At 38.2% G+C, this 26,522-nt stretch overlaps 1 long non-coding RNA gene across 1 annotated transcript; it reads left to right on the plus strand.

Annotated features, from left to right (window-relative positions):
• Positions 1–626: 626 nt before the first annotated feature.
• Positions 627–22,331, plus strand: LOC116659865. Its single transcript, XR_004315225.1, has 3 exons — positions 627–1,896; positions 17,825–17,829; positions 22,320–22,331. It is a non-coding gene; the product is annotated as an uncharacterized LOC116659865 (long non-coding RNA).
• The last annotated feature ends 4,191 nt before the right edge of the window (positions 22,332–26,522 follow it).

Consider the following 26,522-nt stretch of genomic DNA (forward strand, 5'->3'; position numbering starts at 1 on the left):
TATTATTTGTTCTGCTTTACATTAAGAAACCAAATTCTAGGACATTTTAAAACTTGCCTAATAAGTAAAATGTTGATAAGCAACTGAGTCAAAATCAAACTTGGGACTTTCTAATTCATAATCTTTAGTTCTCTTAAAATACTATACTATTGTCTATAATGTTGAGGGGTGAATGTATGATATGATATGATATGATATGATATGATATGATATGATATGATATGAAGTGAAGAATGCAGACACAAAACTATACATAGAGAATTGTTCCAGGGAGTGTATCTGGGTGGTGGGGAGCAGGAGGAAGAGAGAGGCAGAGAGTGGGCACATCAGAATATCTGAGGGTATACAGAGCAGAAACAACGCTAGGCAGGTGACTGCTGGATTCAGGACGGAGCCAATGTCTGTAGTAAAACTCAGGAAATAAGTGGTAGTTGCTCTCAGGGAGTAGAATGAGCATATACTAAATAAACAAATGGGTAAAGATGAGTACTACAAGTTCAGAGAATCTCAAGATAACCAGTATGAGTAGAACACAGCAGACAACATCTGCGGGAAGATATATGTACCATCATTATTTCTGTTACCACCACTTCTTTGGTGATACGGTTTTAGTGTCTGGACTTCCAGCAATGTCTTTTCCAACCCAGAGTTGTGCGGATTTATATTGCAAGCCTGGCTCCGTCTACCATCCCTGGTGCTCTTCACTTTCCCGTGTATGGAGAGGGCTGTGAGTGCTAGAATGTCCCTGATGCCCACTCCAACGCTAACGCGTAATGATCTACAAGGTGGTAAGTAATCCTGGAAACAACCATACGCAGTGAAAAATAGCTACTTCAACTTGAAATGAACCTGCCAATAACATTGACGGTGGAAACACTCAAGTTTAGATGCAGAGGAATTTTTCCTCTTGATTTAATCCTGTGCTTTGAGACAGTTTTTTCAACTGTTTTCAACTTCTAAAAAAAACCTTGACTTTCAGCAGTTTTGGAGATTCATGTGCAGTAAGCAATCCTACTGCTTCTTAAACCTTTAGCTGAAAAATGACTCTAAGAAATCCAATCTGATTTTACTCCAATTCTTACGGAGAGTGGGTGATTCAGGTATCAGTCTAAAACCAACACTTACACAGAATAGCAAAACAGAGTGAGCTATTTTCAGAGAGCAATGGGTAGGTAAAAATAAAAGTTAAAGAAAGATCTGAGAACATATGTAAATAGGTTGTTCTGGCAAACATTCTCTTACAGAACATGAATCTCCTTGTATAGGTATTAATCAAGTAGGGCAGGGAAGAAGATAGCTATCCTCTGAGCTAAATTAGAATAAAATCCATGCTGATTTGACACAGAGAACAGGTTTTTTTTTAAAAAAAATTATACATTTCAATATGGTATGAGATTTTGTGAAAGAGATAAACACCCACCACTTTTAGGGAGCTGTGTAAACAGAAAACTGGGTCTATATTTGCAGAACAACTAACAGAAAGAATCAGCAGAATTATTGGACAATATTACTTTCAGTGACAGAGTCACTGCTTTGTGTTCAGCAAGTCATTTTATTTTCTAATGCAGATGCTCAAAAAGACCATAGCTTCTAATTCTCTTGTATATGAATTAGGCCCATTCCAGCGATTAAACGTAATGGAAGGTGTTTGCTACTTCTAGGCCTGCCTCCTATAACGTGACACAACGTTCTCCACCCTCTCTCCCACTCATCCGTGTCCACACAGCTGGCTGCAGGAGATTCTGAACTGTCAAAGCCATAACTCACAATGGGCCTTGCTCACTACTACCTGGAAGAGAGCTACGGAGAAGACACGCCCAATCAAATCTATTCACGCCAGAAGCTGCCTAAGTGAGGGTAAGGCTTGTTGTGCGGAAACAAGCCAGTAAGATCTGGGTATTATTTGTTACAGCAGCTAGTGTTATTTTTACTTGACAAATAGATTCCGTAGTTCTGTCTAGTTGTAATATACATTTAAAACGTTTAGACGCAATTAACCAAAAAAATAAGCCAATAAAGAACACTATGGAAATTAACTCTAGATCTTTTATCTGAAGCTTTTTATTCTTTCTTAGAGTTTGACATTCCCTCTGTTGACTTTCCAAAAGTGTTTACACACACTTACCCTCATTCAATTAATTTTAAACTCTATTCATCTCTCTCTTTTATTTAGAATTAACACTGATTTGAAGTAGTTTTTTAAAAACCTAATCAGTTATTGGCTACAATTTTGTTTTTCATTCTTTATTTTAAAAGCAGACAAGGGAATCAGGTTTCTTGACTTACAATGTTATTTGTATAGTACTATTGTTTATTTGTATAGTGCTATTGTGTGGTTTGCAAATGAGTCTTCGCTTTTATTGTCTAAGTTTAAAAGGTTTTCAAACTATTTTAAACAGCTTGACAATAATTCTCTCAAAATATTTTTCTAGTTATATAATTCTAATAATGACTTTACATTTTATATGCAAAACATCGAATCCATTCATTCATTGTTTAGTAAATATGTGCCTTTCATTATTAGGGACAGAGCAGTACAGAAGGTAAGAGCTTGCCCCATGACCTTGACATAGAGTTAAATTAAGGAATTTACTATAAAAGAAACTTCTGTTTGTTTCCGTAGGATTGCTAGAGACAGTGATAGAGAGGGAGGAGAAAGGGAAAAAAATCTGTATTCTTCTGAGATCATGAACACGAGGGATCAGTAATCTTAGGGCAACTGAGTTTAATTACATCAAAATCATGAGGAAGCATGTATTGCAGGTGTTTGCTTTCCCGTCCTTATTTGCCTCATTTGGACTCTACATTCTCTGGTTTCGATCTGGGCTGAGTCACTGGGAGGCTTTAAGAACTCAGAGGTGGGGGGTGTCTGGGTACCACCTGACATGGCTCATCTTCTCCGCCAACAGCGATGTTCTTCGACAAGCGTTGTTCAGAGAGTCTGTCTGGCAGGTGTTCCTCTGGCCCAATCATCACTGGGCTCCAGTAACAGAACTCCCTCCCGTGATCCTTCAGCCCTAGCAGGAGTCATGGGTTCCTGCTCTGTCCCATCTCAGTGCCTCAGCATCTCCTGGGAGAGCATTCTGTTGTCACTATTGTTTTGTCCTCCTCTCTCTTACCTGTATCTTTGGGCAAAAAAGAAAGAAGACTGCAGAATATGAGGTGGTGTCAGAATCTGTCAGTTGTCTCCCAAATGCTTCTCTAACAGTGTCACTGAGACACACAGGATGGTCAAATACATTTTGTAAGCCTGGAGGGAAGGGGTATCTAAATGACGGTGGAGGCACAGTCACCTGCACGATTTGATGAATGGTCTAGGAGAATATTTTAGTACACTATCTCTTTTGATTCATGTTAGACATTCTGTGAATTATGAAGCAAATAACTAATTATCCATTCAACAGATGAAAAACTGATACTCTTGGAAGTTGATACTTTTCTAAGTCCACTTGCTAATCTGGGCATAATCAGAACCAAAACAAAACTCAGGGGAGTCCTTCTTTTTCTAACTGTACTTATCTTTCAGTTCAAAAGTAATAAAAATATTTGCTTAAGAAATATTTCCTCAGTTTAATGAAGAAAATAATCTAAAATATATAGTTCAAGGAATTTAAAAATCTTTAAAACAAATTTTGCCTAATCATTGATGGAAAAAATTAAAATTGACAACTTTTTCAGTATGTGAAAATCAATGTCTAATTTTGATTTGATATGCATATAGGTGTCTGTAAATTTCAGAAGAGTGTGTGTGTGCGTGTATGTGAATATATTTCTTAATTAGGAGTAGTTTTAAGCATTTACAAATGTATTTTGGGAGAAATGTATTAACTCACCTCTGTATAACTATCAACTGGACCTAGAAATTATCAAGCTTTTGGTGTATTTGCTTTTTAAATCCCATCTTATTTATTTATTTTATATGCTATTGTATTAAAAGAAGAAAAATCATGTGATTTTACCCATTTGTTCACAAATCCCTAAGAATTCTTAACATTTTCTTATATAACACCTGAGGAATTAATAGTAATTATATGCTATTATCTAATATCCAGGCTATATTCAAATTTTCCCAATAGTCTAAAATGCATTTTTTTATACATTTAGGATTCAAACAGGTTCTACTTACTACATGTAAAAAAATAAATATTGCCTCTTTTATTATTAATCCTTCTCCCAAATTTTCATATTATTAATTTTTAATCACTCAATTGCTTTCTGGAAAACTTAGATCATGTCTAATGGACTGTACCATATTCTATATTGGTATGTTTGTTATTTCAAAGTGATGTTTAACTTAGCCCTCTGTCCTCTGTTTTCCAGTAAAAAATAATATTTGCACTAAATTGTTAATTTGATTCAAGTTTAATTTTTTTTGGCAAGACTATTTTGTATGATATGCCATATATAAACAGCAGTCACAAAATCTTTTGCTATCCCACTTTTAGTTATGTTATAACTCATCAGTAGTCTCAGAATCTCAGAGAGTAACTGACAGATGACTCCACCAAGAAGATGTGAGGATTTTTAAAAATAAATATTTCATCTAATGTTTTCATCAATTGGTATCTGTTCCCTGGAAGGCAAAATGATAGTATTGTAATTTTCTAAGTCTATAATCCTTTCTGTTTTTATTACTTTTAACTGTTGCATAAAGAACTAACCTTTGTCAACTGGAGTTATTTCACTGACATGCATGCATTTATCAAAGGAAAGTAGGATAAATGTTTAATGTTTTGCCTTTAATTGCCAATTTTCCGAATAAGGAGAGTCTTTTACATCTTCAGTGGTAAGTATATAGAGCAAGATTTGACTTGCTAATATCTTGTTAAGAATTTTTGCATATATATTCATGAAGGATATTAGTCTGTAATTTTACGTGTGCATGTCTGTAATTTCTTTAAGTTTTGGTAAAAGACTTATACCTGCTCATAAAACAAGATGCAAAGTTCTCTTTTCTCTATTTTTTTCTAAAAGAGTTTGTGTATATCATTTTATTTAATTTTAGTGTTTGAAAGTAACCACTAGTGGAACTGTAGACTGGGAGGTTTTTGTGTGGGATGGTTTTTAATAAAAAAATTCAAGTTTCAAAATTTATCATTCTTAATTGAAGTTCTCTGTCACGTCTTTCTCCTCCTGTCCTTATTACTTCCATTCTCCCACTTACTTGGTGTTTACTGTGCTCACCTTTATCTAGACTCCTGAAGAGGAATCTTAGGTCATTGCTTTTACAGTTTGTTTTTTTCATCATATTGCCATTAAAAGCCATCTTTTTCCCTCTGAGTACTGGTTTATCTACATCCTACAAGTTTTTATGTTTTAGTTTTATTATCACTAAACTTTGAAAACTTTCAATTTTCCATTGTGATTTCTTCGATCCATGGTTTATTTATAAACATGCTAAACTGCCAAATACTAGCAGAGGGGGTTCAATATTTTCCTTTAAAAACATTTTTGGGTATTTCAGTATTCTTTTAGATTAAAAAAAATTATCAGTTCTCCTTTTGGCTGTAACTCTATGTTTGCAGTGGCTGTCCAAGAAACGCAATATCAGAACTAGTATTTAAGCATTACACATAAAACATAAGAACCATGCAATGAAATGTTGATTTACCAGCATCCCTCACCTTTATACTAAAGTTGTTGTATAAGTTACACTGGTGTACAATAGAAACCCACAAGACAATGCTATTCTTTTGGTTTTGATTTGTATGTATTTTAAAAGACTGAGGAAAACTCTTTTCTATCTGCTCATCTATCTACTTTTCCTAGAACTCTGGATTCCTTCCAGCAACCTGAGACTCCCTCTGGTGTCCTCTCCCCATCTGGAAACCTTTCTTTGGCATTTCAAGTGGTGCAGGTCTGTGGGCAGCCAATTCACTGTTTCTCACTTAGCAGCAGTATCTTTATCTTGCCTTTATTATTAAAGAATATTGAAACAACACTGTTTTCATTGAGACAAATTTTTAGTTTGTCATTTTAGACTTGTGCTTTCAGTCTCTTGTCTTCTTGGGTTGGGAGGTTGGCAAATGTTCATATCACTGTTCTTCCGTACGGGATGATTCACTCTTCTGCACATTCTTTCAAAATTTTACTTTGGTTTCTAACAATATGACTATGTTATTCTAGCTTTGAATTCAACTTCCTTAGGGTTCACTAATTCCTTGAATCTTTAAATTTATGTATTTTACTAATTTGGGAGCATTGTTTCTTCAAAGGTATTTTTTTCTTACACAATCATATCTCCTTTCTTTTTGTGGGCTCTAATTACATGTCTGTTAGACTTTTCATATTATTCTACACATAACTGAGACTTTGAAATGTTATATTTGTTCTCAGTTCTTCCAATTGAATAAATGATCTATCTTCAAATTTGCTAATTCTTCTTCCATTTTCAATCCATTGGTAACCTCATGAAATAGTATGGTTTTCTTCTATTTTTTAAAATTTCAGATATTGCATTTTTCATTAAAAAAATTCCATTTAGCTATATAGTTCTTTTCTAGTAACATTTATTACTTATTCATTCAGCATAATAATAGTTTTCACTCCTCTTGAGCATAGTTGTAATAGTTGTTTTAAAATCATTACCTGCTAATTGCATCATCTGAGTAATTTCAGGATTGATCTTTATTTCTTGTCACTTATGTCATGTGCTTTTTTGTTGTTATTTGTTTGTTTTTTAAATATAGTTAATAATTCGGGTAATTTAAAATTGTATCCTGGATTTTGTGAATGATACATGTATTTTAGAGACTTCCTTTATTTCCTCAGCAAGATTATTTTTTGGTTTTGTTTTGTTTTGTTTCTTCCTTCAGCAGGTAATTAGGCTAAAGTCAAATTCCAATGACTCCACTACAACGACGACCAGCAGTTGAAATACTTATCTGAACTTCAGCTGGGCTACTCAGAGTCTGCCAGGCACACAAGTCATGCAAGACTCAGCAAAATTTTGGGCAGAGATTGTGTGCAGAATTTAGAGTATCCTCCCTCTCTAACTCTCTCATTTCTGCCGTATTTCCACATTCTTTCTAGCTGTGTAGTTGTCTAGAGCCCTGCCCTCTGGTGTGTAGAAAAAGAAAGACTTCAAATTTCTCTCCAGGTTCTAGATATCCCTCACATCCCCAACAGAGACTACTTTCATTCCAAAAGTTATAAAAACACCTGCCCTTCTTTCCAAGTGAAGGGCATCCTGTAGTTTCTGCTTACTTTCTGTCACTCCCCAGTGACTTATTACTTATTATTTCAGTTATTATTCATTGTTATTTTCTGTTTCAAGAGTGCATAGTTATCTGCAGGATAATTAATCCACTAGAAGATACTTGACCATTACAAGATGTGAAGCCTGTTTCTCAATGTGGTTTTAATTTGCATTTTTCTTACTGTTAGACAAACAAAAACAAAACAGCTTTTTACGTTTCACAGGGAATTTATTTAATCATCTGTGAACTATCTGTTCCTAGACTGTTCATTTTTCTACATGGTGGTTAATCTTTTTCATTTTCATTTTTCATTTTACGTATTAGTGAAGCAGTCCTAAATTTATTAAGTTTATTTTTTCTTTTTTACTTGTTTCAGGATTTTGAGTCAGGCATTTAACAAATATAAATTAAATAAATGAATGCATGGGTAAATAAATTGATCCAATGTAAAGTATATATTTTTAAGTTAACAGAGATCTCTTAGAAAGCTTCATAGGACAGTCTGTAGACCTTTAGTGTTGGTAGACATCTTTAATCCTTACAGTAAAATTCTACACAATTTATTATTGAACTGGAATTCTGGCTTTCTAGCCAAATGTAATAGCATTACCATATCCCAGAACTGATGACATGTTGGTAAATTGAAATTAAGGCTTTGACTTTGTACTTGGCCATGAATTCACTGCTTAGCATTTTTCTTGTATGTGTTTGCATCTCATTGTCTGATTTCTTAGAGTGGAGATCATGTAAAAAAAAAACTAATTAACATCCATAATAACAAGTCCACAATATGATACAAAATATACATTTAGCAATAACTTACCAGTCGAGACTTTGTCCTTTCTTCTATATTTGTTTTCATAATTATGCTTTCATCATTTCTAATGAGCTGTCAATTACATATGCAAATTAAGTGGAGCAGAAATTAAAGAATTTCTATATTAGTATCATAACAACTGTATTATAATTTTATGAGATGGATGTGATTAATGCAAACTATTAGCAAGAGTCTCATACGTGGGGTTGTTCTCTATTTTTATCAACTATGTATATATGCTTTCAAGGGAAATTCATAAATAGAATTTTTAATCTTACAAAGAAATCTGGAAACTGCCCAATTTTGTCTTTCATAAGGCCACACAACTGCAGACATAATTAGGCTGCTAAACATCCTAAAACATGTTCTGGTTACCATTCACAGGCTGAGTGCTGAATACTTGTCCTTTCCCTGTTCCAGTGCGTTGACGCATAATGCCTCGGGCTTCTTGGACTGGGACTGCTCCGCGTCATCCTTCAGCCAATGACTAGCCTTCCATGTTGATCAAGTGATTTGCCTGCCACCTCTCTCCCAAGCTAGTCCTAACCCAAGCTGGTAAACCCACACTTCAGATGGCTTCCTCAACTCACTTTTGATCTGCTGGAAGGATCCATCTAATTAATTCAGTCTGTTTATTTCATTTTATAAGAAATAGGACTCATCTTGTGAATGGAGTACATGGAGATCAAACAGCCAATGTGGGACTTGATTCTAGCAGTCTTTTCTTGTAATGCAGGAACACTTACATGGTATAGATTTGCCACTTAAGTTTTATAAGATTTGATTACAACAAAGGTATACTCTATCTTCTAAGCTTATTTACATCTTCAAGGAACTTAGGACTATGAATGAAAAAAAAAGACTCAGAAAAATAACTGTAAAAATTGTTGAATATATTTCTTAAAGAAGTGGTTTCTACCTATGTGCTAAGGGAAATATTAAATTTAATTTATCTCAATTATATCACAAAACTTGACAAAGTGTAAACTTAATCTCCTTTTCATCTAGAAGTAGGCAATTTTAATGTGCAAAACAAAATCAGACGACTTGTGGAAGTTACCTTGTTTTCAAGTGCTATGTAGTAGAGAAAGTGACAGCTTGCTGTTGGAGGTAAGAGGTTTAGTGTAATGTCTAACCTGAGCCAAAGAATGATTTGTATTATAAAAGGGAGCACTAAAAGGCAGTAAAGAGGTCTGCTGAAAGATCAAAGCAACACTATGAAGTTAACTATCAAATAGTGTGTGCATAACTGTGCATGAGAGAACTATAGATACTGGGAGACATTTTTGTACTTAGGCAGTAATTACATTTTTAACAACTTTATTGAGATGCCTTTGGCACATAAAAATTGTATATATTCAAAGTGTACAACTTGATGTTTTGATATGCGTGCATTGTGAATAGAGCACCCCAGTCTAGCTAAGTAACATACTCAACACCTCTACACAGTTACCAGTTGTGTGTGTGATGTGTGTGTATGTGAGCAAATTCAATTTAAGATCTATCCTCGTAAACACATTTCAAGGACACAACATGCAATGTTCACTATTGTCATCATGCTGTACATCAGACATCCTTCTGATAATCGCTTATTCGTTCCAGGAGTTTTTTTGCCAATTATGGTTGACCCCTGAACACCACAAGGGTTAATCCATGTAGAACTATAAAGTCAGCCCCTCTGTATCTGTGGTTCCTCCACATCTCTACATTCCACCAACCAGGGACATTGTAGTGCTGTAGCATTTACTACTGAAACGTATCTGTGTATAAGTGGACCCAGACAGCTCAAACCCATATTGTTCAAATCAGCTACATTTTGAAATTTGTACACAGATGATCATGTCATCTATGAGCAAAGACAGTCTTATCTCTTTCTTCCCCACTTGCATACTTTATTTATTTTTGCATCAGGTAGGTCTTCCACCACAGTGTTAAAAAGGTGAGGGGAGAGGAACATGCTCTGCTCCTGACCTCAGTGGGAAAACTTTGAGTTTCTCACCATTAAGTGTGATGTTAACTGTAGGTTTTTTGTAGATATTCTTTATTAAGTTGAGGACCTTCTTCTCTAACCTGGTTAGATTTTGAAGCTAATCAAGAACATAGTAAATTGAATATTCTTAGGGAGTGTAGGATAGGATTGGTTAAAAAAGATATAATGAGTCTTCTTTGTGATATACTTATTTTATAATGTCCATAATATACAATGAAGTTTAGTATGGGTTGGGTCTGTTAATTTGGAGTTCAACAGACAATTTAAGCTAATTATAGAAATCTAAGAGTCTTTTAAAACAATAATAACTACTGTTTCCCAATCTTGCCTGGAGAGAAGCATGACAAAAAGGGCTTGTCTACTTTTAAGGTTAAAATTCACAGAATCTTTAAATCCTACCCATTCTAGACAAGTCTAAATAGATTTCAGTGGACTATTACTTCATCTCTGTGCAGGAGTACAAATGTAAACAAAACAATTCCTGTAAGTAATCTTTCATAGAGAATGAAAAAAAAAAACCACATAATTTATGATTCACAGAAATGTTCACTTTCTTAGATTGATACTAATGGCTTTTTTTTTTTTTTTTTTTTTTGCCAGGGAAATAGGAGGTGGGAATGATGAATCATGAAAACTGGCAATTTACTTTGGACAGGTACATTTCCTTCCCACCATTGTCATATAAATGATGTACTTGTTTCATAAATAGTGTCCTAATTGTCAAAAAAAAAAAAAAGGCAGCAGGAGACATAAGGCAAGGTGACTAGAGCATAGTGTAGACAAGAAAATGAGACACCTTAGAAACATTTAAAAGCGACAAATCAAGTTGATAATTAGAAACCTTGGCTACTAAATCATAAAATCAAAGGAACAAACAAGAAGTCATTCAACAAAACAATTGGATATTTTTGTGAATTATAATAACTTTTGTGCAAACTTCTTGTCTGAACAAAGGCAATAATTTTCTTCTTGTCTGTGATAAACAACACTGAAACAAAGAGAGGGTTCTCTTAAGAACGGTGATTGAAACTTAGAGTAGGCGAATAAAGGAGAAAGCAAAACACACTAAATAATTGGTCTCCATCTGTTTGTGCAAATGAGGTAAGAGAATGGCTATGTGTCCAAATGAAAGATTGCCCAGGACGACTGAGAGAAGATTATTATATGAAACAGAGAAATCTAAAAAGACAATAGAGACTTTAGAGGATGTGATAGCAGATTATTTTTTTTAAAGACTTTAATTCAAAGTAGAGATCAAAGTTGTTATTTCTCACAGTCTCAGCTGAGGCCCACGTCACAGCTGAATTCCTCCTTCTCAGGCACAGAACACTTCCATGCAGCTGCTGTCCCAGCCGACGTGGAGTCTGAGCTCACACCCCTCGCCCTAACTCACGGCAGTCCGGGCGAGGACCACGGAAACAGCACAGACGGGCACCTTCCCGCACACGTCGTTCCACTTCTTCTTCCATTTTTCATTCTTTATCATTTCTGACATGTGAAAATTCAAGAGCATTCTCCCTCACATCACAGTCATCGAACTCACTCTGAAACATCATTTTAGACGTGTCTACAAAAGCCAAAGAACACCAAAACCACTTTCTGAATGAAAAGAATAATAGAATTTTCCAAAATAGAGACTAATCTAAAATTAAAAGCCAAGAGCAACTGCTCTTTATGGAAGTTACTGAAGCAATGAGTGTGGAAATACATGTTATATAAGAAGGAGGCAAACTTGGGAGAAGCAACAGACACAGTGAAAAGCCCAGTGCTCAGGTCAGGTGGGTATTTCGCTGTCACAGACGGAGAAGGACACGGCAGAACAGGCAGGTCGGAGGTGAATTACTAGCTAATAACATAGAAACGGGGGAGAAACACTTTGCTTAACAGCTGCTCCACCTTATCTAACTTCTTACTATGTTCAGTTTTCCAGACATATTGCTGGGGATATGATCAAGCTAAATACTAGTACATTATTTTATGTGTTAACTAATTCATTTATTCATTCAAGTTTTTGAAAACCTACCAGAATATATATACATATCACACACACACACACACACACACACACGCACTCTATTCCTGCCCTCAGGGAGCTTACTGTACTGAAGGAAAAACATGAAAATGGGTGATCCGGGGTGATGAATACTCACTACAATGTTAACTGACAATGATAAATGCACCAGAAACCAGGGAGCAGGGGTCAGCGTTCCAATTACAAATAGTGGAAGTAAAGAGCAGAGCAGGCCCTAAGGAATGTGCGGGGTCGGGGGGTAGGGGGGCATCCAATGCATCAACAAAACAGACACACCATCATTTATAAGGATGATACCTATTTTGAATCTATGGAAGGGAGAAACAAAAGAAAAGGGAAAAGCTATTCAAATATAGACTGGACCGTAGTGGGGAGGGTGGTGGACTTTGTGAGAAAATCCATCAAATGGATGGAAAATGGGGTGGAGAAAATTGGTAAGAATATGCAATGTTTTTGTTATTTTTTTTGTCTTTGGCCTAGCTGGGTTTTATTTAACGTGATGATGACTTTCAGCCATCAAGTTGATAAAAAAACATAGATGATAGTAAAAATTAACAAAAAATATGGTTCATAATATGTTCTAGTGTTGTTATTAATGTCTCACATCTAACTTATTTTGATCATCACCCCTCCATGATAAGGAGAGGAAACATACATTCATATAGTTTCTCCTCATTATTCTCAGATTCCACATTTGTTTATTTGTCCACTTGCTAAATGTATTTGTAGTCGCCAAAGCAATAGTCCTGCTGCTTTTGCAGTTGTTTGCAGACATGCACGAGGTGGTGCAGAATCTGAGTTGCCCAGCATTCACAGTCCCAGATGAGGTCGGGCAAGTCACACTGTGGCTTCTTGTTTGAGCTCTCAAACTGTAAACAAGTTATCTTTTTGTGGTCTATGTAGTGCTATGTTTTTCATATTTTTGTGCTTTTTCTTGGTAATTTTGTTATTTTAAATGGGCCCCAAGTGTAGCACTGAAGTACTGTCTAGTGCTCCTAAGCAAAAGGCTTTTATGTACCTTATAAGGGAAAAATACTTTTTGATAAGCTTCATTCAGGCATGAGTTAAAGTGGTGTGGGCCCTGAGTTCAGTTTTAGTGAATCAACAGTACACATTAAAAGATGACTTTAAACAGAAACATGCAGAGAGCAATGTTATTGGGTTTTTTTGTTTTGTTTTGTTTTTGATGAAAATATGTGACCAGAGTCTAGGAAAAAAAACAACTGTATTTCTCCCAGGAGCAATGGTTCAGTATTTGCTAATTCAGTGTCTGAGACAGCTGTGCAGGACATAACTATTGCAAATAATGCAAATTGACTCTGTGTGTCTACGTGCATGTGTTACATATTTCTTCTATAATGTCTGCCATCAAAAGGATACAGCCCCTATCTGAGAAGACCATGCAGAAGAAACCATGAGAAAGTGATAAATGCTTCAGGGACCCATCTGTTTTTGTCTCCAGATTTTGAGACAATAGCCAGCATTAATCACTAGACATGCCAATGACCAAGTCATCCTGTGAGCCCAGCCCCAGACCCACACGGTGGAGAGCTCTGACTGAGAACGGCTTCACTGAATTCTGTTAGCTGCCAGAACTATGAGAAATAATAGTAACAACAAAAGTTGTTGCTTTAAGCTACTATGTTTGGAGGTGATTTGCTAACAGAAATGTTCGTTCGAATAGACTGGATGGAGCTGCTGTTCACTTGAGCTGGTATGGAATTAATATGGATACTCACGTTTAGAGGAAGATCCCTTAGGAACCCATCGGTGAGGGCTGGTGGAAAGCAGAGCAATGTGGGAACATGAGCGCCCTACTTGTGTGATTCACTCCATGATTTCTAGGTCTGCCAAGGCCTGGTCTCAAACAACCCTTTCCATCTACGGATGAAATGCAATGGTGTATACCCAACTTTAACTAGATTAACACTCAGTTCATGCTGGGAAGGTCAGCCAGCACAATCTCTTGGTGCCCCTTGGTCAGACATTCCATCTCCACCAGAGCCTCGTAGCATGCAGGGAGCTCCTTCTCAAAGGAAGTCAAGTGTCTATACAGGAAAACACAGGTTTTCACTCCCAAACCGAAAGAGTTGAGGCTCTGGTTACTACTTTGGGCTTCCTGGAGGCACTGTAGAGCATCCTTATCGGTGACATCACTTCAAAGTACCATTGAATCTACTGGATCATAAGGCCCATGTGTCAGGGCAGCTGTATCAAATAATGAACCTGTATCATAGCACTCAAACTGTCAGACTTATGGATGATTCTATGGAAAGCAGTATGGTGTTCTTAAAACATTAAAACTAGGATTACCCTATCCAGCAAATACACTTCTGGGTATAAACACAAAAGAATTGAGAGCAGGGTCTTAACAAGATATTTTTTCACCTAATTTCATAATTACATTATTCACAATAGCTCCAAAATGGAAGGAACACAAGTGCCCACTGATGGATGAATGGATTAAAAATATGATATATACATGGAGTGGAATCTCATTCAGTCTTAGTAAGGAAGGACATTTTGACACATGGTACAACAGGGATGAACTTGAGGACACAATGCTAAGTGAAATAAGCCAGTCACAAAGACACAAATGCTGCATTATTCCACCTAGAGTAGTCAAATTCATAGAAAATGGAAGTAGAATGGAGGTTGCAAGAGGCTAAGAGAAGGGAGGAACGGGGAATTGTTTAATGAGTATAGAGTTCCAGTTTTGCAAGATGAAAAGAAATCTGGAGATTGATTGCACAACAATATAAATGTACTTAACACTACTTAAGTCTACACTTAAAATGGATAAGAAGGTAAATTTTATTTTTATTTTACCACAAATAAAAAAATTAATGATCAGTGGTTGACAAGAGCTTAAAGAAAGGAGAGAAGGATGAACAGATGGAACACAGAAGATCTTTAGGGCAAAGAAACTCCTGTGAATGTTGCTGTGATGGTGGGTACAGGACAAGCATGCATTTGTGATGGTGGATACCTGCATGTGTCAAAACCTGTAGAATATTACAATACAAAGAACCCTAATGTAAACTGTGGACTTCAGGTAAAAATAATCCATCAATATTAGTTAATCATCTGCAGGAATTGCACCACATTAATGCAAGATGTTAATAACAGAGGTACCTATGTGAGGAGAGGGGAAGTATGTGGGAATTTCTGCACTTTATTCTCAGTTTTCTGAAACTTAAACTTTAAATAAATAAAATCTATTAACTTAGAAAAACTGTCAGACTTCAGGATTATCTCTAAACGGATCAGGCCAGCAGATACACACATACACATGTGGTATATGTTGTCTCCAAAATCCGAAGATTCTACACAGGGTTATAATTTACTTTTTCCCATGTTGGATGGTCAGGGTCCAACAATGCGTCATTTACTTTATGGGCTGTCATCCAGACCTGATCCAGACCACTGGGTCCCTAGACACTTCATGAATGTATAAATATCACTGAAATTTCTCTGATGTAATGACTCCTATTAAAGCATCTAGGTTCTCCTATGTTCCCCTATCCAATGAAAAATGCCATTTATGTTCAGTAACCGTATGACGTACTGGGAGAAATTAATGAGATTAAATTCTTGCGTATTTTGCTTAAAAAGAGCATATGAAGTTGACGTAATTGTGAAGTAATAGTGCAGGGGTACTGCTGTCCTTGCCAACTGAAACTGGACTATTCCCAACTGAACATATTAATCGAGAATGAGAAACTGATTATTTGCTCAATTAGTAGCTGCATATCTGTTGCCAGAGCTATTCGATTTGTTTGCACAAAAAGGCCAAATCTGGAACACATCCTGCAATTAGTGCTAACACCTGATAAAGTAGTTTACTGTGCTCCTCAGTCATTCTTCAGTGTCAATCTTGGCTTTCAACTCAACACGTTAAGGAAGTAAGACAGAGGTTCTGCTAGTTGCTAAGCACTTCCATTTCAACTGCACATTGAGGACCCAGGAATATAACCACAGAAGGGGTTCTGGGTTCTCTGCATCCACTGTGTGGCTGACTCAGGCCAAGTTTCCACTTACTGCCTGACCTCCAGAAGCTCTCACTCTGAGCATATAGGCACTTTGGGTTCTGATGGATTTGTGCTGACTCAGAACCCCAGGAGGTCTGGGTATATTCCTTTGTCTGGTATACAGTCAGCTTGTTAAATGGCTCTGGGTGCTTTGGGGAAAGCTTAGAGGATGGCTCGCGGTAATACAACTAAGGCAGGATGGCATACAGCTGCTGCGGACATTCGTCTTCAGATGTATCTAACATCCTCTTCATTCAAGGGCCCCTGGCCCTGTAACTTAGTTAACTGTGCGAAGTAGACCTCAGGCCATAAACTCTCACTTTGGTTTCTCAAATCAAGTTTCTGCCCATCAGACATGCGGTTTATGAGGATCAAGTAACCTGCACATCTACGCTGTTCCTTTGGATACAGGATCAATTAGTCACCATCACAGATTCCTAGGGGTCAAAACACTGATAGTTACTCCACCCTTGAAGTCTTTTATAGTAATGTGACGATCTTCCATCTGGTGGTGAAGTGCCACCAGCGTCTGCACCCTGCTACTATGAGACCCTGTCAGTCTCCCTGGAAACAAAGGGTCAGTTCCTTTGCAGAATGCCCCCTGAATCATTTTCAGCTTTCAAGATGCTGGTGCTCTCCTCTCCAGTAAAATTTTAAATATCTCAACGAAGTGAATTTCCTGTGGGTCCTCCCAGGGTTATGTTTAGGATGTGATCAAGTTTGCCACAGACTAGATCCCACCCAGTGTTCATTTCAGTATTTATTTCAGACAATTTCTTCCTCTACAGCATGCCAGGGAGATTCTGGCATGTCCGCTTTTTACATTATAGATCACCATTTAACCTAGGCTCCTATTAACCCACCAAACAGTTTATTACAAATACTTCCTGTCCTTCAAGCTAACACACGGAATTCTAAATTTTGGTTCAGCATACCGATATCAATACAAAGTTTATCTCATACAATCTTAGCTTGTGTTCTTTTTGATAATTAGGATCTATTCCTATGCATGCCTCCCAATTTCTTGATGATAAAAGTTCACAAGATTTTATAATTCCTTTATGTATATGTCACCTCCACCTTATATAACCCTTGCAACTGTTCCTTTGGACACACTGGGACTTTACTTTCATTGTGGATCTGAAAGAGAAAACAGGCTGTGTTGAGGGAGACTCTTAAGGAGAGCAGGCACTCCTTAAGGAAGCACCTGTTCCAGGTCAAGTTTCTGCAAAAGTTTTAATAAAACAGATATCTAAAGAAGCTGTGGTATATTTATACAACAGAATACTACTCAGCCATAAAAAAATAATAAAATAATGCTATTTGCAGCAAAATGGATGGACCTGGAGATTGTCATTCTAAGTGAAGTAAGCCAGAAAGAGAAAGAAAAATACCATATGATATCACTTATATGCGAAATTAAAAAAAAAAAAAGACAAATGAACTTATTTACAAAACAAACAGACTCACAGACATAGAAAACAAACTTACGGTTACCAGTGGGGGAAGAAGGTGGGAAGGGATAAATCAGGAGTTTGAGATTTGCAGATACTGACTGGTATATATAAGATAGATAAGCAAGTTTATACTGTATAGCACAGGGAACTATATTCAATATCTTGTAACTTATGGTGAAAAAGAATATGAAAACAAATACATGTATGTTCCTATATGACTGAAGTATTGTGCTGCACACCAGAAATTGACACAACATTGTAAACTGACTATACTTCAATTAAAAAAAAATATATAAAGGAGATGTCTAGTTTGCTCAGATTGGGAAGAAGTACTTCATTCTTCTACAAAGGGTACTAAGAGTGATTCTATTTAAATAATTTCAGTTGAACTACATGGGATGTACCCTGTTTCCAGCTAGAATCCTGCCTGATAAAGTGGTTAATACCAAGGACAGAGACCTTCAACATTGTATGTAAATATTTGTTGAATGTACAAATGATCTCCTTATACTTAAGATGGAGTTATGGAAACCTGTGACATAGTAGTCTCATGATTACACAAATATTTCAAGACATGGGGAAAGATGGGATTCTATTTGGGGTTCAAAGATTTGGTTGAGGATAGATGTCATGGTGACTTGGACCAGGGGTGGAGGTCATGAGAATTCAGGAGATTCTGGACATACTTCTATATAAGATATAACAAGACTTGGAGATGAAGTATATATGTACACTGGGTAAGAGAAATAAAAAATGAATATAGGGAATTCTGAGGGAGAAGCAGGATTGAGAGAACAAGTTTAATTTGGACATGGTAATTCTGAGATACCACTGGCCATCAGAGTGGTGAAGCCAAGCAGGCAAGATGTATATATAAATCTAGAGTTCAGAGCAGAGTCTAACCTGGAGACATAAATCACAATTAGTACTATTATTAAATAATGATAATTTCCAAATAACCAATACAGTGCTTAGTAGATAAGAGGAATTCAATAAACATGGAGTTCCTATTTCTGTGGCCTTCAAAGAAAGTCTAAGATAGTCTGTACACACATACCCTCCTTCTATGAGTATCCAGAGACACAGAGAAAAGCAGAGAATATTTTTAAACAGAGTAAAACCCACCAGTGTAAAATAGACAGTCGATACAATAAATATTGCAATGGATATAATTCTGAAAATAAGGCAAACCACAGGGGGCTCCATTTCTTCAATGAAGTTGGGTTTATGCATCACTTGGAGAATTCTCTGTAGCCTCTGACAATACCTCACTGAGCATATGATTGCCAGAAAGGTGGGAAGAAATTAAGCACCATGAGTAATATCCTTTGTAATGTCTCAGAGAAAGGTTAAGGAAATTTCATTTGCTGTGAGGAGATGGAAATAAATTAGTTGAAGTCACCATGGAAAATCAGGCAGGCAGGAACAGATAGTGATGAGATCCAGAGGAATAAATATGAGATTTTTAAAAATAGACATTTTAACTCACAGAATAATAAATGTGAGAACAATGTTAAAGAGGAGAACTAACGCAAGAGCATCAAGATTTTTCAGCTTAAGTTAGAAAGGACCAGATGTCTTTATAAGACAAGTCAGTAGTTGTGTTTCTTATTATTATTTACATATTTTAATGGGCAGGAGACAAATAAATCAGAGCAAGGCTTGCACCTGGAAATCTCTTTAACGTTCTCAGAAGACTCAGAATAAAGAACAAAAAATGAAACTGGATGACCAGAAGTCCTTTTCAGAATTTGACCCTCTTACTAGTCATAATAGTTGTTGAAACACTTATCCAAGACTCTTTAACCTTGTGTTTCTCCTTTTAAGGAGATCTGGGTTCTATTTAACTATGAACATACCATATTAATTGGGTACAAAGCTAGTATGATAGTAACAGGTGGAAAAAAGAGAAAAGGATGGCAAGACAGACAGCAGGTTTTTGTAACACGACCTGGAGGGTGGGAATGGGATGCACGAAGGCGATGTCACACACACCCAGGAATTAGAACTGCAAGTCCTCATCTGTTTCAGAGATAAACCCAAGGTCGAAGAGGAAGGACAGGGGAAGCACAACAAACTGTCCACACATGTCCTGATGTGGAGATATGGACGGGAGAGTACCATGGTGGCAAGAGTGGTGGGACGTAACCTCTGGACAGGGCTCTGGACTTGACTCCACTAAGCCTGCCGGCCCAATTTCACGTATCGAAGTTACACTCTATTTTAGGTAAGATGAATCTGGGTGCAAGACACAGCCCACCTCCAACCAGCTTAAAAAGTGGACATTAGTTACTAAATTCCTTGACTTCTTTACTGACAAGTCCAGAATTGGAGTTGATCTTGGTTTGTGATTAATTTAGTAGATTAAAAAATGCATTTTAGAATATAATTTTTTTCCTTCTTTTCCTGCTGCCTCCGGAGTTATCCTAAGGCTGACTCATCACTGTGGTCACCAGAGAGCGGACAACATTGGACCCAGACCTGCCACCCAACCTGAGCTGGGGACGCAGGCAATCTCAGGCCAGCCTCGCTGCCTCTGTTCACTGGGAGAGACTCCTCCAAGGAACAGCTGTGATCTGCAGCAGAAGAATGAAGAATGAGACCCTGGGAGACAACCACAGACACCCACCCGCCCTGGAGCTAGAGAGCTATTGTCTGAACTCAAAGGCAGAAACTTTAAAAGTCACAATTGCTACAACAGAGGCCGCCTACTTTCAGAGTGCACGTAACTCCCCACTCCAGCACATTACAAAGTTATTTACAAGTGAAAACACTCATTTAACTCCTTTTCTTATCCCTACTCCCAGCTACAAACTAAATTCTAAGTTTTATTCTTTTCTCTCCTTGGTGCCAAGCGAAGACCGTGCAGAAGCACAGGACTCAGCATACAGCATGTGCTAGAGAACAGCACTGCCCTGAGCCGCGACACACATTAACCTCCCCAGCATCTTAAAATTAGGAGGTAGGTTCTGAGATCAACTCCATTTTACAGATGAGGGAAGCGGCACCACCGACAGCTAATATCAGCAGTGATGAGATACATACTTTGACAACTGGTTACAGATTCTGTCGGCTTTACGTTCTTTACATACTTCCTTGCAGTAGAAGCAGTCAGTGCATTCACGATTGAGGGAATAACTGCATTAATGAAGGGCCCATAAATGAATGGGCGATGAACAGAATGACAGTGTTTCTGTCTGTGTACCCCAAACATGTGTCTACTTTCTTCAGAGACAGGGTCCTAAAAACATACTACTAGATTTTAAGAAATCTGATTTTAAGCTCCAACAATGCTCTTAACTTTTCATCTTATTTTGGGCCATATTCAAACGACTCAGAGACGTTGTCCACTTAACCATCGAGTAGGAAATTAACATTCTGCCCTTTTTACTTCACAGGGCAGTTCTGTGAATACAAGAAGATAATACAAGAAGATAATACGTGGGAAGTGCTCTGTAATCCAGGAGACGTCACACAGATACACAGTAGACTTCTAAGCAACATGAAACTTCACAGGCAGTGAACTTTTCCCCTGTGATTATCACGATGTGGATGAATAACAGATATCTGAAGGATGCAGTCTCGGGTTATTAACCCAGCACCGGAGACCGCCCACAGCCATCAAAGTTTAGGATTTTAGAGCTAAAGAGCCTTTAGAGATCTTTTAGTTTGACCTCTTATTTTTTATTTTGAGACTGACTCAAAGTCATCTTGCCGATGGAACACAGACCCTCAGTATAAGGTGGCCCCTGTAGGTCCTGGCCACTCTCACCATGAGTGAACACATCCAGGACCTGTACAGACCCTCAGGGACAGTCATGTTGTCATATCTAGAGGTTGGAACATCCAGCTGCCATCAGAGGCGCTTCACATTACCCCAAATTACCCACACTTATGAAGTGAGTTTTTTAATGAGTAAATTGTCATTTTTAACAGATCAGGCAGATCAGTACAGCTCTCTGTTTTTGAGTGAGTTCAGGGAAGCTGCTCCAGGGAGGTGACCAGCCATAGCAAGGGCTAGTCTCCCAAATAAGTGTCCATAAGTTACTAGCTGGGTAACCTGGTGCAGTCTCTGAGCTGTCTGGTGCTGCTGCCCAAGCAGACCAGGCAGCATTTAGATTACTGCTGAATTAATGAATGAGGGAGTAAAGAGGGGTTACCTACATAGGTTCCAGCTTATATATATATATATATATGTATATATATATATATATATATATATACACATCTTATATAGGCCGGCCACACACAGCACTGCCGCACAGTCGGCCACTACCGAGCTCAGCACAGCGCACACATCACCACATTCACAGCTCTGCAGGCCAGTGGGGGCGCCCGACACCTGGATGCAGGGCTGCGGGCCAGGTGGGGTTTCTCTGTTCTCTGCTTATTCATTCTTCTGGATCAAGAAGGACAGCCAGGGCAGGCCCTTCTCTTGCTGTGGCAGAAGCTCAGGAGAACACACCTAATAGATGAGCAACTTCTCAGTCTCTGCCAACATCATCTTGTTAGCAACCCATTCAAAGCAGCGCGCATAGCTGAGCCCCAGATCAGAGATAAGAAAGTATGCTCCGCTGCTGGGAGGCCACTACAGAGGCCACGGCTACCCTGAATTGGGAGGTCGGTGTGAATGGGCTGAATTCTGTTCTCCCCAAATCCCTACGTTGAAGCCCTACTCCACCCCCGGCAATGTGACTGTGTTTGGAGACAGGGCCATTAAGGAGGTAACTAAGGCTAAATAAGGTTGTAAAGGTGGGGTCCTCATCCAGTGAGACTGACATCCTTACAACAAGCGGAAGAGACACCAGGAGGGTGTGCTCACAGAGGAACAGGTCAGCGAGGAACACGGTGAGGAGGGTGTCTGCAAGCCAAGGAGAGTGATCTCACCAGAAGCAGCCCTTGAGCACCTTGAACTTGGCCCCCTAGCCTCCAGATGTGGGCAAATAAATATCTGCTGTTTGAGTCACTCAGTCTGTGGTATTTCCTTACGGCAGCACAGGAGACTAACACAGAGGGTCGTGTCCAACTCTCAGGGAGATGGGAGTGAAAGGGTCAGTATGTGTTTAATAATTTAATATATTTCACCACTGATACACAATTTATCTTGCAAACCCATCTGGAGTCTGATGGATGCAAAGTTTAGAGAACTCTGCCACCTGTTGGAGAACTCACCATCAGTCAGTGACAGAATAGAGTCTTGAAACAAAGACTTCTTAAGTCAAGCCCTTTCTTCTTTTTATTGTGTAACTTTTTCTCCCTCAGTAGAATCCTGACTGGTAACATACATTCAACAGTGGCACAATATGTGTGTGTGAGATGAGTGACCATATTTCTTTGAGCCTTTCTAGGATGATAAAGCACAAAGAATGAAATGAGATGGTCAGTGAAGTGCAAGCAGGACCAGCTGAATTAAGGGAGGCGAACATGTGTCTAGGGATAAGCTGACAAAACCTTAAAATTAGCTTCATTCCATTCCTTAGATGAGAACAGCATGTACCCAGGAGGTCTGTGTGAAGGTAAATTCGAAAAGACACATGCACCCCAGTGTTCACTGCAGCACTATTTACAATAGCCAAGACATGGACACAACTTAAATGTCCCTCAACAGATGACTGGATAAAGGATTTGTGGTATATGTATATAGTGGAATATCACTCAGCCATAAAAAGAATGAAGTAATGCCATGTGCAGCAACATGGATGGACCTCAAGATCATCATTCTAAGTGAAGTAAGCCAGAAAGAGATAGAAAATACCATATGATATCACTCATATGTGGAATCTAAAAAAAAAAAAAAGACAGGAATGTATTTACAAAACAGAAATGGACTCACAGACACAGAAAACAAACTTACGGTTACCAGTGGGGAAAGGGGGTGGGAAGGGATAAACTGTACTGATTCATTTTCAATTTTCATACAGTTTCAGACTTGCATTTATGTTTTTTTGTCACTGGCCTAAGGGCAGATACCTGAGGCAGCAACGTGGTGAATTTCTGCTATCATCTTCTCTGCACCTGTTAAACTGTACTATGCACCACCAGCACACATAATAGACCCTCAGCAACTCTTTTAATTAAAAAATATGTTAAGTAGTAAGTTAATATATTTCTTATTTACATATAGACTATTGTTATTTTATTAAGAATTTAAAATATAAATTTCTAACATCTAGCTCTCACATCTATATAATAAAAAAATTCTCAAATCTCCTGATTATGAAAGTAATAGACATTTATTATATGGATTGAAAGTAATGCTAATGAATGTAAAAATATTTAAAAATCAAATTGAAAATCACATTTAGAGTCAGCCTCTGTTAATATTTAATGACTTCCCTTCTAGTATATAATTTATAATTTCATATTATACAGAACAGAGATCACACGACATATTTTATGTTCTCCTATTTTCCATTAATATTATCTTGAATACTTTCCTATCATTAAAAATTTTGTCAAATATGTTTATGCCTGCATGTGTATATCAATAATAAAATGATTTAGGTGTGTCAATGTAATCATGCAATGATAGGATTTAAACGAATACATTAACAGAATCTTTTTCCCCATATGGATATTTCCTTTAAGCCAAAGCTGTTTATTACCAACATGACTGTGTGCTTAGTTAGTAAGCTGAAGTCAGAGATCCACAGAGGCTAATATCTTTATCACAAAGATTAATGAAATGGTGTACTTAGCACCCTCACGCAACACTGGACAGCTGAAAAATGCTGGGTGATACACATTTCATTCTGTAAAAGTTAAGCTGCTATAATACTCACTTAACATATTAATAGGCTCTGTGGATGAGAATAAAGAAGTCAGCATGAGACAAGTCGTCTGTCCTTGGGTATGAGCAATCTCTCTGAGGGACCAGACACATACATGTGAAACAGACAAAGGATCATCCCAGGGAGCGAGACCAGGAGTGCTCCGTGTAGACAGTCAGCGGTGGTGGGATGTGGAAGTGGAGGGTCAGCCTGGATGGGTGCAATCAAAAAAGCTTCCTGCATAAGCTGGTCCGAGCTCTGGTTTTTGATATCAGAGTCCGGTGGAGGAACATTTACTCAGTGCCTGCTGTAACCAGTCCTCATTGTCAGTCACCTGCAGACTCCTTCTAGAACCAGCAGTGACATTCCCACTGACTCCAAATCTATGCTCTTTAAACGGCACTGTTAATGGGACAACTAGGAAGAAAGGGAGGATACTGAGGCAGGAAATGGGATAAGCAAAAGCCCCAAAGCCCAGGTAAACATGGGGCCTGGGAGCGGGGACGAGCAGCACACGAGCCAGGCACGTCAGAAGCGGGGCGGGCTGTGTGTTAATAACGCGTTGAAAGCACGGCTGCGATGAGGTTGACGAGACACGGTGGGGTCACCCAGTGGGAGTGGGAGGTGCTAAATAAAAAGCCGTAGAAGAGTTCTTAGCAGAGTCTTGACATGGTAAGATCTGAGTCAAAGGGAAGGGTTAGGATGAAGGCAAAGAGCAGGAACTAAATGCCAAGTGACATTTAGTCACTCAACAACTGGGCAAAGTCGAACAAGTCAAGGAGTGACAGCCATAAGTGTGTTAAGGGTATTGGCATAACATTGAGAAGATCTGGGTTTTTCACAAGGCTGCAGGAGAAATGAGAAAAAGTGCAGCTTCCATGGCCCAATCTACAGGGAGATGCAGTATTTTAAATTACCGAATGCAGTGCAGGGTGACAGATGAGAGGCTGGAATCATTAGATAAAGATCAGCGGTACCAGCGCCCACTGACCTAATTCAGACCCAGGTCCTGGCGCCCACCGGGGTGAGGTGTGCAGCCAGGCATCTAACTGCAGTGAGCCTTACATTTTGCTTCCAAAGAATGTGAGTAATCATAACTCCCACTGTATACAGTTTGGAGAAGAAGCACATGATACGATGTAGGTAAAGCAATTAGCTCAGAGCCCATAATCACCCAAGAATGTTTGATGTGATTTTTTTTTTACAGAATTTCCAGCCTGTTGCTGTTGCAATGTCATTGTTAGAAGCATCTTAATCACCACTGTTTTAAGAACTTTAATAAGACACATTCTTTGGTATAATCAAGTATTAAGGTGATCCATTTTCTTGACGGATTTAAGAGTAGTTCAGGGTAAGGGAAGATTTCAGAAACAATAAAAGATTTGAGGTTGAGTGAACCAGGAATTCTACAGAGCATCCAATAGTTCAGAAATGAATCTGCTACAGCTAACATTTGTTGAGCTTTAGAAATATTTGCAATTATTCTTCCAAGCAATTAGATGAGATGGGTACTACTATGGTGCTCTTCTTATTGGTGAGGAAAGGGAAGTGTAGAGGGATTAAAGAAGTTACCAGGGAGCATTCAGTTGGTATATAGAGAAGCTGGAATTTGACCCCAAGAGTCTGGCTCCAGAGTGCACATGCTTAATGACTAGGTGACACTGCCTGTTACTAGCAAAGGGCAGTGGTGAAGGTGGCTTGAACAACACTGCTACTGGGTGAACTTCTGGTTTCTGCATGGGGTGGTGTGGGCAATATCACAAAGACTATCCCCTGAAACAGATTACTTGGGAAACTCATGGAAAAGGATGTAACACAAAGGCAGTATTATCATTTTTCCTATTTTTGAGGTTTCAGCGTAAAAAGATGTATCCTGGATTCCACATACCGTGGAGTTTCACGTACTATTCAGTCACCAGGGCAAGCAAAGGAAGGCTGCGTTCACAGACAGATCGTGCCGGCCATCAGCCTTGAACTTCCTGTGTTCCAACTGAAGAAATGATTTTCTTTGGTAATGCAACATTTGATGCAGATGGATAGCCAAATGATTCCACAGTGTCTGAACACTCCCCAGCAAAATGAGGAAGACTGGAGTCAATTTGATTTGTGCAGAGAACTGTTATTGCTCAAACGAGCCAACCATCACTAATGTTTCGTATGAAGCTGATGAGATCAGAGGTCTCTGGGATGAGCAGAGGCTGTGGAATCAGAAGATACATGCTGCCA

Source organism: Camelus ferus, chromosome 25 (genome assembly GCF_009834535.1).
Source record: "Camelus ferus isolate YT-003-E chromosome 25, BCGSAC_Cfer_1.0, whole genome shotgun sequence".
Taxonomy (NCBI): Eukaryota; Metazoa; Chordata; class Mammalia; order Artiodactyla; family Camelidae; genus Camelus; species Camelus ferus.